The sequence below is a fragment of the Bubalus bubalis genome, chromosome 3 (genome assembly GCF_019923935.1).
Source record: "Bubalus bubalis isolate 160015118507 breed Murrah chromosome 3, NDDB_SH_1, whole genome shotgun sequence".
Lineage (NCBI taxonomy): Eukaryota > Metazoa > Chordata > Mammalia > Artiodactyla > Bovidae > Bubalus > Bubalus bubalis.
The window spans coordinates 108904132-108917217 of record NC_059159.1 but is presented as its reverse complement, the minus strand read 5'-3'; the positions used below and the strand labels follow the sequence as shown (position 1 = coordinate 108917217).

General features: G+C 41.1%; 1 long non-coding RNA gene across 1 annotated transcript; it reads left to right on the top strand.

The window, feature by feature from the left end:
- Positions 1-1720: 1720 nt before the first annotated feature.
- Positions 1721-13086, top strand: LOC123332839. The gene is made up of 3 exons (XR_006549932.2): positions 1721-2630; positions 9160-9292; positions 13023-13086. It is a non-coding gene; the product is annotated as an uncharacterized LOC123332839 (long non-coding RNA).

The following is a 13086-nucleotide window of genomic DNA, read 5'->3' as shown; positions in this document are numbered from 1 at the left end:
ATTTTGATTAAATGACTTTCTTAGGAGAAGAACAATTTTGATGAATAGTACAGTATAGACCAAAAACTATAAACAAAGTTAAACAAATGTCAGAGAATTTCAACACCTAGATAATTTTATAAGCAAAATCTTTCAAATATTTAAGGAACCAATATCTTCTTTAGAATTTAAACTGTTAGAACATAAAGCATAGAAAATGATGGGAAACAGTTCATTTAGGAAGCTAGTTTAACCCTGACTTAAAAGAATCGTCAAGAATATTTTTTAAAAGAAAAATAGTATAGGAGAATTTGCTCTACCAGGAATTACAGCCCATTTTAAAGACATAAGAATTTAATATATAAGAGTGACACTCCAAGTCAATGGGGAAAGCATGAATTAGCCAGTGTTTAGCCAGTTAATTATCTAAAAACTATATACCAAATTAACTCCTATATTAAATATTTAAATAGAATTATTAAAGCACTTGAATAAAATATAGGTGAAGATCTATATTCCTCAAATCATGCTTTGAGAAAGAACTCAAATATACAAATCTAAGAGTAGAAGTCAATATCAGAAAATTAGTCGATTTAACTAATAATGTGAAGCTATTATAAAAAAAATTAGCCTAAACAAAATTGAAAGGTACAAATATGGAAAAGTGCACCTCAAAAGGGTTAGTATCTTTAATATATATCTTCTTACAGGTCAGTATAAAAAACATTTAGAAAAATTCAAATAATATGACTTGACACTTTAAAAAATGATAAAAATAGTCAAACATTTAAAAATGTTCACTATGCTTTCAGTCAAAACCACAATGTAAAAAAAATGAGTTACAGTTATATTTTGGAGAAGGAAATGGCAAACCACTCCAGTATTCTTGCCTGAAAAATCCATGGGCAGAGGAGTCATGGGATTGCAAAGAGTTGGACATGACTGAGTGACTGAGCGCACAGAGTTGTATTTGAGCAAACACAGTTGTATTTGCCTAGGCAATTAGTGAAGATTTAAAAAATAAAGCACCCATTTTGTCAGAAATTAGGAGAGATGGGCACATTGTTAGTGGGAACCCAGACTGGCACATGTTTTCTAGGAGACAATTGGGCCACAGAATTTAAAAACTATAAAAATGTTCTGAAAACTTAAAGAAGCAGTGTCTGAAAGGGAGGTTGGTACAGGGCATCCATGCTTCTTATATTGTCCCTCTCCAGCTCACTCAGGCTCCCATAATGTCCCACCTATATTCCTTGAATAGCCTCCTAACTAGTATAGTTTCCTCCATATTTTCTTTTAACATGATCATCTGCTTTGCCATGTCGGTGTTCTAAACATAAACTATCTATGTTCTTTTGTTTTCCAGTACCTCCCATGTTCCTGTCACTTAAAGGATTAAGGTCAATATTCTTAATATGGCTTGCAAGGTTCTCCATGTCCTGACCCCTGCCAAATTCTCTAGGCATACCTTTTACCCCTACTGTTTTGCCGTCCATTCATAATACCCATCTGCTGATACTTTTTACAGATGTGTTACTTCTATTCATATTCTTTCAGTTAGTTCAGTCCTGTCCTCCCGGTCCCCATCACTCACTCTATTTCTTTGCAAAGAAGGCTCTGCGTGCATGCTTGCTAAGTTGCTTCAGTCACGTCTGACTCTGGAGTCCTGTGGCCTGTAGCCTGCCAGGCTTCTCTGTCCATGGGATTCTCCAGGCAAGAATACTGGAGTGGGTTGCCTTTCCCTCCTCCAGAGGATCTTCCTGACCCAGGGATCGAACCTGCATCTCTTACTTCACCTGCATTGGCAGGTGGCTTCTTTACCACTAGTGCCACCTGGAAAGCCCTAGTGAAGGCTGTACCTTCCTTTAGAAAGCTTTCTATGACTTCCTGGGCTGGATTAAGTACCCTCCATTTGCTCCCACAAAACACATTATCTATTCCCCCACGATACTTTTGTGAAATTCATTCATGTCACTGTAAGTAGTTGTAGTTTGTTCACTCTCATTTCTCTATTCAAGTCATCAAAATATTTCACAATTTTCACAATTGTTATTGAATAATTACTCCAGATACTGGTTAATGTGTGTAGTGCTTCTGTTAGCATTCTTGTGCATGTGTTTTGGTAAACATGCACTCATTTCTGTCGGGTATATATCTAGGACTGTAACTGCTCAATCATAGGAGGAGGTAGGCAGCATAATAAAAGCAGCCGTTTAGAATCCTTGCCCTAATGATAGGTTTTCCAGGTGGGCTTTGTAATAGGGAGATAACCAGGTGGGCCTAATATAATCACAGCTGCTTTCAAAGCAAGTGCTTTCTTCATCTGGGAGCAGACAAGGGAGTCAGACATGAAGCGCAAGGAATACTTGCTGTGTTGTTGGGAGCTTGAGGATACAGGGGTCCACCTTGCAAGGACTGGAAAGTGGCCTCTAGAAGCAGAGGATGGCCTTAGCTGGCCCCCAGCAAGGAAACAGGGCATCGGCCCTACAACATCAAAGTCCTGAATTTTGCCAACAGTGAGTTAGGGATGTGGGGTTCTCCCCAAAGCCTCTAGATGAGGACTCATCCTCCCCAACGCCTTGATTTCAGCCTTGTGATATTCTGAGCAGATCACCCAGCCACTCTGTGGTGGACTTCTGATCTACAGAACTGTAAGCTAAAAATAATTTTGTTCTTAAGTTTGTGGTAATTTGTTATATAGCAGTAGAATACTAATATGTAGAATTTCCATGTATTCGTTTTAGAAGATGCTGCCAACAGACATTTATGAGAGTTTCAGTCGCTCTATAAAATCAATACATGTTGCTTTTAGCATAGTCACAAAATACAAAGCATCTAGTAAAAATCTGCCTGATTATTGAACCTAAGTATTAGTCATTAGCAAAACAAAATTAAAAGTGAAATATAGCATTCAGTTTCTCACATAAAATATTATATAAATTATAACATCCATTTCTTAAAAACTTTAAAAATATTCATATCCTTGACCAAGCAATTGCATGTTCAAGGAATTATCATGAGTGTCTGTGAATGTTGAGTTGCAAAAATGTACCTGGTGGCATATATTGTTTATAATAGTGAAAACTTGAAAACAATCTCCATATTTAGTTCTAATGAACCCTTTAACAATGGAATATGGTACATCCATTACAAATGATATAGAACAGCTTTACACCAAAGATATTCTGTAGAACGTTAATTTTCCAAATGTTCTAGAAAGATTCCATGATTAAATAGGTTCAATAAGAGATACTCCGGGCAAAGTGACCCAGGTTTCTCTACTGGAGCTCTTTGCCAGCCTTTGGTCTAATCAAACAGCCATTGTTAACGTCTGAGGCTGGGACAGTACAGCATTGCACAAATCTATTTGATTATGGTCAGTTTGCTTTGTTTTCTGGGACATTTTGCAAATTAGATTTTGGGAAATGACACAAAAACATGTTCATGATATATATATTTAGTGCAAAAAGTGGTATGAATAGCATAGTCCTACTTTAACATATAGAATGTAAAGGATATTATACAAAAATGTCACTGTGATTATGTTGATGGGGAGTTTTTATATCCCTTATCTGTATTTTTCTAAAGTTTCTATAAAATTAATATAGGCTACAATTGTAAAAAAGAGAGAAGAGGAAATACCGGAAGTCAATCTAACTACCATTTCTTGGAACAGCAGTGCTAAAGCCGTAGCCCTTGCACTGGGGTTTACCTGCTATATGGTCCGGCTGAATTAAATTAATGATCTGCTGCTGGGCTGCCTGTCTCTACCATGGCAGGCCAATCTGGGGGTCAAATGCTCCAGTCAGTTTGGGTTGATCTGGGGTGGCCTCTGGGACTGTTACGCCAGGAGAGCAGCGAATTCTCGCATTCCCTCCTCTGTGCTCTAATTCAGGCATGCCTGGTTACCCTGGCACCGAAGGTCTGTCTTCCTGAGTTTCATCTCTTCCGAGTACAGCTTCTACTCCTCCGTTCTTCACTATCAACTTAGGTCTTCCCAGGTTGCAATACCACACTGAAAGTTTACTGAAAAAACCAACCCATGTTCAAACCCTACCTGAGGACCAGGTGGAGGCACTTAATCTTTGAGTCTCGCTTTTCCTCAACTATGAAAAGTGTACATGTATATGTAATGCCATAGTATTAGTAACACGTTATTACTTATACACATTGTAATAGTACTGTTGTGAGGAGTAAATCAGGTTTAAACACAGTACTAGGTTTTCAAGAAATATTGGTTCTTTCCATCTCTCGCTCCTAGAGTTAACATGGCTGTCCATTAGTAGTAAGAGCTACCACCTGGTTGCTTTCTCGTGGGTGGGGCCTGTTTTCTTTGCCTTTGTTTATGAAAGAGCTTGAAGTAGGGTGAGCAGGTGTTGTTGATATTGGTGTCAGCAAACTATGGCCCCTGGTCAAATCTGGTCCATAGATCGTTTTTATAGTCCGCAAGTTAAGAATAGCCGCTGCAGTTTTAAATGGTTGAAGAAACCAAAGAGAATTTTATATCAGACACTTGAAAATGATATAAAATTCAAATCTGAGTGTTTGTAAATTTTCACTGGAACACAAGCACTCACTTATTTGCATGTTGCCTATGACTGCTGTCATACAATGTCTGTTGCGTATGCATGACAGAGACTGTACAGCCTACAAAGCCATGTTTACCATCTGATTCTTTGCAGAAAAAAAAACTACTGACCTCTACCCTAGGCTCTTTCTTTCTTTTGTTCTTTTTTAAAAAAGTAATGTTTACTTATTTTGGCTGTGCTGGGTCTTTGCTGCAGCTAGGCTTTCCTCTAGATGTGGTGCTCGGACTTCTTATTGCAGTGGCTTCTCTTCTTGCAGAAGATGGGCTCTAGGGTTCGTGGGCTCGGTAGTTGGGGCTCCTGGGCTCGAGAGCACAGGCTCAGTAGTTGTGGCTCACAGGCTTAGTGCTCCACAGTGGGGTCTTCCCACATCATGGATCAAACCCATGTCTCCTGCATTGGCAAGCGATTTCTTTACCACTGAGCTACCAGGGTCCTTAGGCTGCTTCTTAAGTATTTCTTAAAGACAAGCCTTAAGAGACATCATGCTCGTTCAGTTCAGTCCAGTCATGTCTGACTCTTTGTGACCCCATGGACTGCAGCACACCAGGCCTCCCTGTCCAGCACCAACTCTCGGAGTTTGCTCAGACTCATGTCCATTGAGTTGGTGATGCCATCCAACCATCTCATCCTCTGTCATCCCCTTCTCTTCCCACCTTCAATCTTTCCCAGCATCAGGGTCTTTTGAAATGAGTCAGCTCTTCACATCAGGTGGCCAAAGTATTGGAGTTTCAGCTTCAGCATCAGTCCTTCCAATGAATATTCAGGACTGATCTCCTTGAGGATTGACTGGTTGGATCTCCTTGCAGTTCAAGGGACTCTCAAGAGTCTTCTCCAACATCACAGATCAGAAGCATCAATTTTTTGGTGTTTAGCTTTCTTTATAGTCCAACTCTCACATCCATACATGACTACTGGATTGGATTGCATTTATTAATTAATCAAAAGAAATGTCTCTTGAAGGCTTGAGTTTTGAAGTTTCCATGTCCACCCCTTTTCTTGATCTTCATGCAGTATGTGAGAAGTTTGGGTTTGCAGGCCTGGCACAGCTAAGGCTGCATGTCCCTTTCTACATATTCTGCCCATCTGTTGGTTAAGAGCCACCAGTTTAGTGGTCAAGACTAGCCTTTAGGGAGTATGTATATAGGTTCAGTTCAGTCACTCAGTCGTGTCCGACTCTGTGTGACCCCATGGACTGCAGCATGCCAGGCCTCCCTGTCCATCTCCAACTCCTGGAGTTTACCCAAACTCATGTCCATTGAGTCAGTGAGGCCATCCAACCATCTCATCCTCCGTTGTCCCCTTCTCCTCTCACCTTCAATCTTTCCCAGCATCAAGGTCTTTTCCAATGAGTCAGCTCTTTGCACCAGGTGACCACAAGTATTGGAGTTTCAGTTTCAGCATCAATCCTTCCAAAGAACACCCAGGACTGATCTCCTTTAGGATGTACTGTTTGGATCACCTTGCAGTCCAAGGGACTCTCAAGAGTCTTCTCCAACACCACAGTTCAAAAGCATCAATTCTCTGGTGCTCAGCTTTCTTTATAGTCCAACTCTCACATTCATACATGACTACTGGAAAAATAATAGCCTTGACTAGATGGACCTTTGTTGACAAAGTAATGTCTCTGCTTTTTAATATGCTATCTAGGTTGGTCATAACTTTCCTTCCAAGGAGTAAGGGTCTTTTTATTTCGTGGCTGCAGTCACCATCTGCAGTGATTTTGGAGCCCAAGAAAATTAAGTCTGCCACTGTTTCCCCATCTATTTGCCATGAAATGATGCCATGATCTTTGTTTTCTGAATGTTGAGCTTTAAGCCAACTTTTTCACTCTCCTCTTTCATCAAGAGGCTCTTTAGTTCCTCTTAATTTTCTGCCATAAGGGTGGTGTCATCTGCATATCTGCTGCTGCTGCTAAGTCGCTTCAGTCGTGTCCGACTCTGTGCGACCCCATGGATGGCAGCCCACCAGGCTCCCCCTGTCCCTGGGATTCTTCAGGCAAGAACACTGGAGTGGGTTGCAATTGCCTTCTCCGCTGCATATCTGAGGTTGTTGATATTTCTCCCAGCTATCTTGATTCCAGCTTGTGCTTCTTCCAGTCCAGCATTTCTCATGACGTACTCTGCATATAAGTTAAATAAGCAGGGTGACAATATACAGCCTTGATGTACTCCTTTTCCTATTTGGAACCAGTCTGTAGTTCCATGTCCAGTTCTAACTGTTGCTTCCTGACCTGAATACCGGTTTCTCAAGAGGCAGGTCAGGTGGTCTGGTATTCCCATCTCTTTCAGAATTTTCCACAGTTTATTGTGCTCCACATAGTCAAAGGCTTTGGCATAGTCAATAAAGCAGAAATAGATGTTTTTCTGGAACTCTCTTGCTTTTTCCATGATCCAGCAGATGTTGGCAATTTGATCTCTGGTTCCTCTACTTTCTAAAACCAGCTTGAACATCTGGAAGTTCACAGTTCACATATTGCTGAAGCCTGGCTTGGAGAATTTTGAGTATTACTTTACTAGATGTGAGATGAGTGCAATTGTGCAGTAGTTTGAGCATTCTTTGGCATTGCTTTTCTTTGGGATTGGAATGAAAATTGAACTTTTCCAGTCCTGTGGCCACTACTGACTGTTCCAAATTTGCTGGCATATTGAGTGCAGCACTTTCACAGCATCATCTTTTAGGATTTGAAATAGCTCAACTGGAATTCCATTCTATCACCTCCCCTTGCTTTGTACATAATGATGCTTCCTAAGGCCCACTTGACTTCACATTCCAGGATGTCTGGCTCTAGGTGAGTGATCACACCATCGTGATTATCTGGGTCATGAAGATCTTTTTTGTACAGTTCTTCTTTGTATTCTTGCCACCTCTTCTTAACATCTTCTGCCTCTCTTACGTCCATACTATTTCTGTCCTTTATTGAGCCCATCTTTGCATAAAATGTTCCCCCAGTATCTCTAATTTTCTTGAGATCCCTAGTCTTTCCCATTCTATTGTTATCTTCTATTTCTTTGCACTGATCGCTGAGGAAGGCTTTCTTATCTCTCCTTGCTATTCTTTGGAACTCTGCATTCAGAATGCTTATATCTTTTCTTTTCTCCTTTGCTTTTCACTTCTCTTCTTTTCACAGATGTTTGTAAGGCCTCCTCAGACAGCCATTTTGCCTTTTTGCATTTTTTTTTCTTGGGGATGGTCTTGATCACTGTCTCCTGTACAATGTCATGAACCTCCATCCACAGTTCATTAGGCAATCCGTCTATCAGATCTAGTCCCTTAAATCTATTTCTCACTTCCACTGTATAATCGTAAGGCATTTGATTTAGGTCATACCTGAGTGGTCTAGTGGTTTTTCCTACTTTCTTCAATTTAAGTCTGAATTTGGCAATAAGGAGTTCATGATCTGAGCCACAGTCAGCTCCTGGTCTTGTTTTTGCTGACTGTATAGAGCTTCTTCATCTTTGGCTGCAAAGAATATAATCAATCTGATCTCGGTGTTGACCATCTGGTGATGTACATGTGTAGAGTCTTCTCTTGTGTTGTTGGAAGAGGGTGTTTGCTATGACTAGTGCATTCTCTTAGCAGAACTCCATTAGCCTTTGCCCTCCTCCATTCTGTACCCCAAGGCCAAATTTGCCTGTTACTCCAGGTGTTTCTTGACTTCCTACTTTTGCATTCCAGTCCCCTATAATGAAAAGGACATCTTTTGGGGGTGTTAGTTCTAAAAGATCTTGTAGGTCTTTGTAGAACTGGTCAACTTCAGTTTCTTCAGCATTACTGGTTGGGACATAGACTTGGATTACTGTGATATTGAATGGTTTGCCTTGGAAACGAACAGAGATCATTCTGTCGTTTTTGAGTCTGCATCCAAGTACTGCATTTCAGACTCTTTTGTTGACTATGATGGCTACTCCATTTCTTTGAAGGGGTTGTTGCCCACGGTAGGAAATATAATGGTCATCTGAGTTAAATTCACCCATTCCAGTCCATTTAGGTTCGCCAATTCCTAAAATGTTGATGTTCACTCTTGCCATCTCCTGTTTGATCACTTCCAATTTGTCTTGATTTGTGGACCTAACATTCCAGGTTCCTATGCAATATTGCTCTTTATAGCATCAGACATTGTTTCCATCACCAGTCACATCCACCACTGGGTGGTGTTTTTGCTTTGGCTCCTTCTCTTCATTCTTTCTGGAGTTATTTCTCCACTGATCTCCAGTAGCATATTGGGCACTTACTGACCTGGGGAGTTCATCTTTCAGTGTCCTATCTTTTTGCATTTTCGTACTGTTCATGCTGTTCTCAAGGCAGGAATACTGAAGTAGTTTGCCATTCCCTTCTCCAGCGGACCACATTCTGTCAGAACTCTTTACTATGACCCATCCGTCTTGGGTAGCCCCACATGGCATGGTTCATAGATTCATTGAGTTATGTATATATATATACACCCTAATATAAATATATATATATGATACATGTATGTATATAATGTTCTAACTAATTACTACGGATTTGTTTATCATTGGTTTTAATTGGTAGTTAACATGCAATGCCTTAGAAGACTGTCTTTGTCATTGCCCTCCCCCTTGTTATTTAGTTTATACACAAGCATCTGAGAAGATGCTGCTTCAAAAAGACCCTGTGATCCATTTGTCATTTGAGGATTCCTGTGCAGTGCAGCCCCTGTCACCTTCACGTTTCTCTGTAGGAGAGATGTTCAGATACTAATGGTAAGTATTCTGCTGCATAGTGCAAAGGGCAGTCTCCTAACAGGGACAGTAGGGTATCTTAGGTAGAGCCTTTGCAGATTTTTTTTTCTCCTTCTTTGAGAATGGGTATTTTGGTAGAGACCAATGCAGGAGACGTGGGTTTGATCCCTTGCTTGGGAAGATCCCCTGGAGAAGGAAATGGCAACCCACTCCAATATTCTCGCCTGGAAAACTCCATGGGCAGAGGAGCCTGGCAGGCTATAGTCCATGGGGTTGCAAGGAGTCAGACATGACTTAGCAACTGAACAAAAACAACAAATCTGCAACCTGGCCAGCTCTGGCTGCATAAATTATAGCCGCACTGGGCCTAAGTAATAGGAGGGTGAGTCCAGCATGTTGTCCATTCTGTTTATAGTTCTATGAAAGTAAAAATCTGTTAAATGCAACTAACTCAAAGCAAAACAGTATACATATGAGCAGGATTGAAACGGCCATTGCCTATTTTTGAGTGATAATAAAGCCAAACTGAATTCGATTTGCTTATTCTAAAAGAGACCTTTCTGTTTTCAGACAGGAAAAAACCACACGCAGAGCATGCAGGTTTTCTTCGATGCCAGCTCTCAACAACCATATTTGCCCAGTTTTAGAATATGTTTGCTTTCTGTTAGTCTTTTCTGTTTCTCTAGTTGCAGCGAACGGGGGCTATTCTTCGTGCTGTGCTGGGGCTTCTCATTGTGGTGGCCCCTCTCGTTGTGGAGCGTGGGCTGTAGGCACGTGGGCTTCAGTAGTTGCGGCTTGTGGGCCCTAGAGCATGTAGGCCCCAGTAGCTGTGGCTCACAGACTTAGTGGCTTTGCAGTGTGGGGGATCTTCCCAGACCAGGGATGGAACCCGTGTCTTCTGCATTACCAGGCAGATTTTTTTTTTTTTTTTTAACCACTGAGCCACCAGGGAAACTGTTCTTCTTTGCATTTTTACCAGCTGCAAACCATCAGTGTTTTGCAGAATTTCCTCATTTTCCTAAAACATCAGGATACCAGTCCTTCCTGACTCCCTTCAGCTCCTTGATTTCAGTGTTTGTCTCTACTGGCCTGTTCCCTTTAGTACCCCCCTGCCTAGGTCAGACTTTAACTCTTTTGCATAAAAGTTCTAAATAGACAGGAATATCCCACAGAGGAAGTGCTGAGTTGTCTATAGCTTCTCCAAGCTTTCATTATTTTCTAGGATCAGTTCAGCTGCTCAGTTGTGTCTGACTCTTTGCAGCCCCATGGACTGTGGCACACCAGGCTTCCCTGTCCATCACCAACTCCCGGAGCTTGCTCAAACTCATATCCATTGAGTCAGTAATGCCATCAACTCTAGGATACATTCAGTAATTTTTCTAGGATACATTCATTATATAGTGTTTATGGTCCCCAAGATTCCAGCTAACTTTCCAGCTAACTTTAAGGGAGCCATGGATAAAAGCATTGTAAATGGCTTGTTTATCTTTCTGGGTCAGGATCAGCATCATGCAATGTATTGTTCCTAAGCACCTCTGGCAATGTCTAAAAATGTTTTCTTTTTTTATAGAAATCAAAGTCACTTTTTAAAAGCTTACCATCACTTTCTGAGTTTCTCTGCTGGTCTTAGGAAATCAGCTTTGGGCATCCTAAAAACTAATTTTGTTATCACCACCCATGGAAATGCCAGCTGGGCTCTGAGGAATTTACCTAAATGAGTCAACCTTTATGCATGCTTCAGTTCTGCTTATTTTTATTATCAAATTTTATCATTTATATTTTGTTTTCTCTTCAGAATCCTATGAAGAAATGTCTCAACATTTAAATATTGACTTTTTAAGTGTCCTTCAATTTAAATATCTGAGCTTTTACATGTGTTCCAAAAGACATTTCAGAATGAGGCTGCCTGAAGTTTACTTTTTTGTTGTTCAGTTGCTGGGTCGTGTCTGACTCTTTGCAAGTCCATGGACTGCAGCACACCAGGCTTCTCTGACCTCCATCTCCCGGAGTTTGCTCAAATTCATGTCCATTGAGCTATCTAACCATCTCTTCCTCTGCCTCCCCCTTCTCCTTTTGCCTTCAGTCTTTTCCCAGCATCAGGGTCTTTTCCAGTGAGTCAGTTCTTTGCATCAAGTGGCCAAAGTATTGGGCCTTCAGCCTCAGCATCAGTCCTTCCAACGAATATTCAGGGTTGGTTTCCTTTAGGGTTCACTGGTTTGATCTCCTTGCAGTCCAAGGGATTCTCAAGAGTCTTTTCCAGCATCATAATTCAAAAGCATCAATTACTTTCACCACTAGACACATCCACAACTGAGTGTCATTTCTGCATTGGCCCAGCTGCTTCATTCTTTCTGGAGCTATTAGTAATTGCCCTCCATTCTTCCCTGGTAGCATATTGGACACCTTTCAATCTGGGAGGGGCTTATCTTCTGGTGTCATATTTTTATTTATTTTTTTTTTTGCTTTTCATACTTTTCATGTGGTTCTCCAGGCAAGAATACTGAAGTAGGCTGCCATTTCCTTCTCCAGTGGACCACATTTTATCAGAACTCTCCACTATGACCCATCTGTCCTGAGTGGCCCTACACAGCAATGCTCACAGCTTCATGGAGTTACACAAGCCCCTTTGCCACAACAAGGTTATGATCCATGAAAGGGGACGTTTACTTTAGAAACTGGCATTTATTTAATTTTTCTGGCACTTCTGTGCTCCCTTGTACCCCCCAAAATACTATTTGAAATCTTAATGGATGATAATGTATACAGAAACACACCTGAAAAAAATAAGCTTGACATATCTGGGGAAATAGACTAGAAAACGTTGCTCATTTGAAAGTCAGAATAAGCTTCTTTTGTCTTCTTGAGATTAGGGGCGTGGTGGATGGGAGGAAGGTAGGGGAGGAGGGCTGAGTAAGCTACAATACAGTTTTGCATGAGAAAATGTTGTACTTAAGAGAAATGAAGTATAAAGTTCAAGTACTATGCTTGTACTCAGATGAGGCAATGTTGATATTAACCATGGAAGGTTGAATCCATTTTTAAAAACAAAGATTTGGGAGCTCACTCTTCTGGTCTTCTGAGCACACAGTGTCACAAAACTACAGCTTTCTGTTTACTCTTGTCTTTCCCATGAGGCTGTTAGTTCCTTAACTGTGTAACTTCAGTTCAGTTCAGTCGCTCAGTCGTGTCTGACTCTTTGCGACCCCATGAACCGCAGCACGCCAGGCCTCCCTGTCCATCACCAAACTTAGCTTTATATATATATCATCCCTCCAACCCCATCCTTTGGAGGCTCCCATACCCTGTGTCTCTGAGATACTCTGGCCCAACCAAAACTGAGAAGGAGAAGTAATTTTGTCTGCTGCATTTGCTAAGTTGGACTATATGAGTCTGGCCGTACAAAGGGCCATCTTCCCTGGCTGCATGAAAAAACTGTGTGCAGGAGAAAAAGAGGTAACATATCAAGGCAGGAGAGCTCAGAAGTCAAACAGGAGCCAGCCCCGAGGATACATGAAACCTTGAATACGGCTGAGCCAGCTTCACACTGTACTTCCTGGTTGTGTGTGACTGAATTTCCTGATTTGTCTCAGCTGGTTTAAATTTGACATCTATAGCTTTGTTAACGGAGGTAAACTAAGGCAAGGATGAATTATCAGAAATTGAGTCAGGAATAGCAGAGGAACAGTGATTTGGAAAACACGTGCTCCAGCAAGCTGCAGGCCAATCTACTGAAGGCTGTTTTTATTGGCAGGGAGTGCAAAGAGGAGGATGGCCAACCACCATCCAAGCAGTGAATTCATTGCCTTGAGGATGGA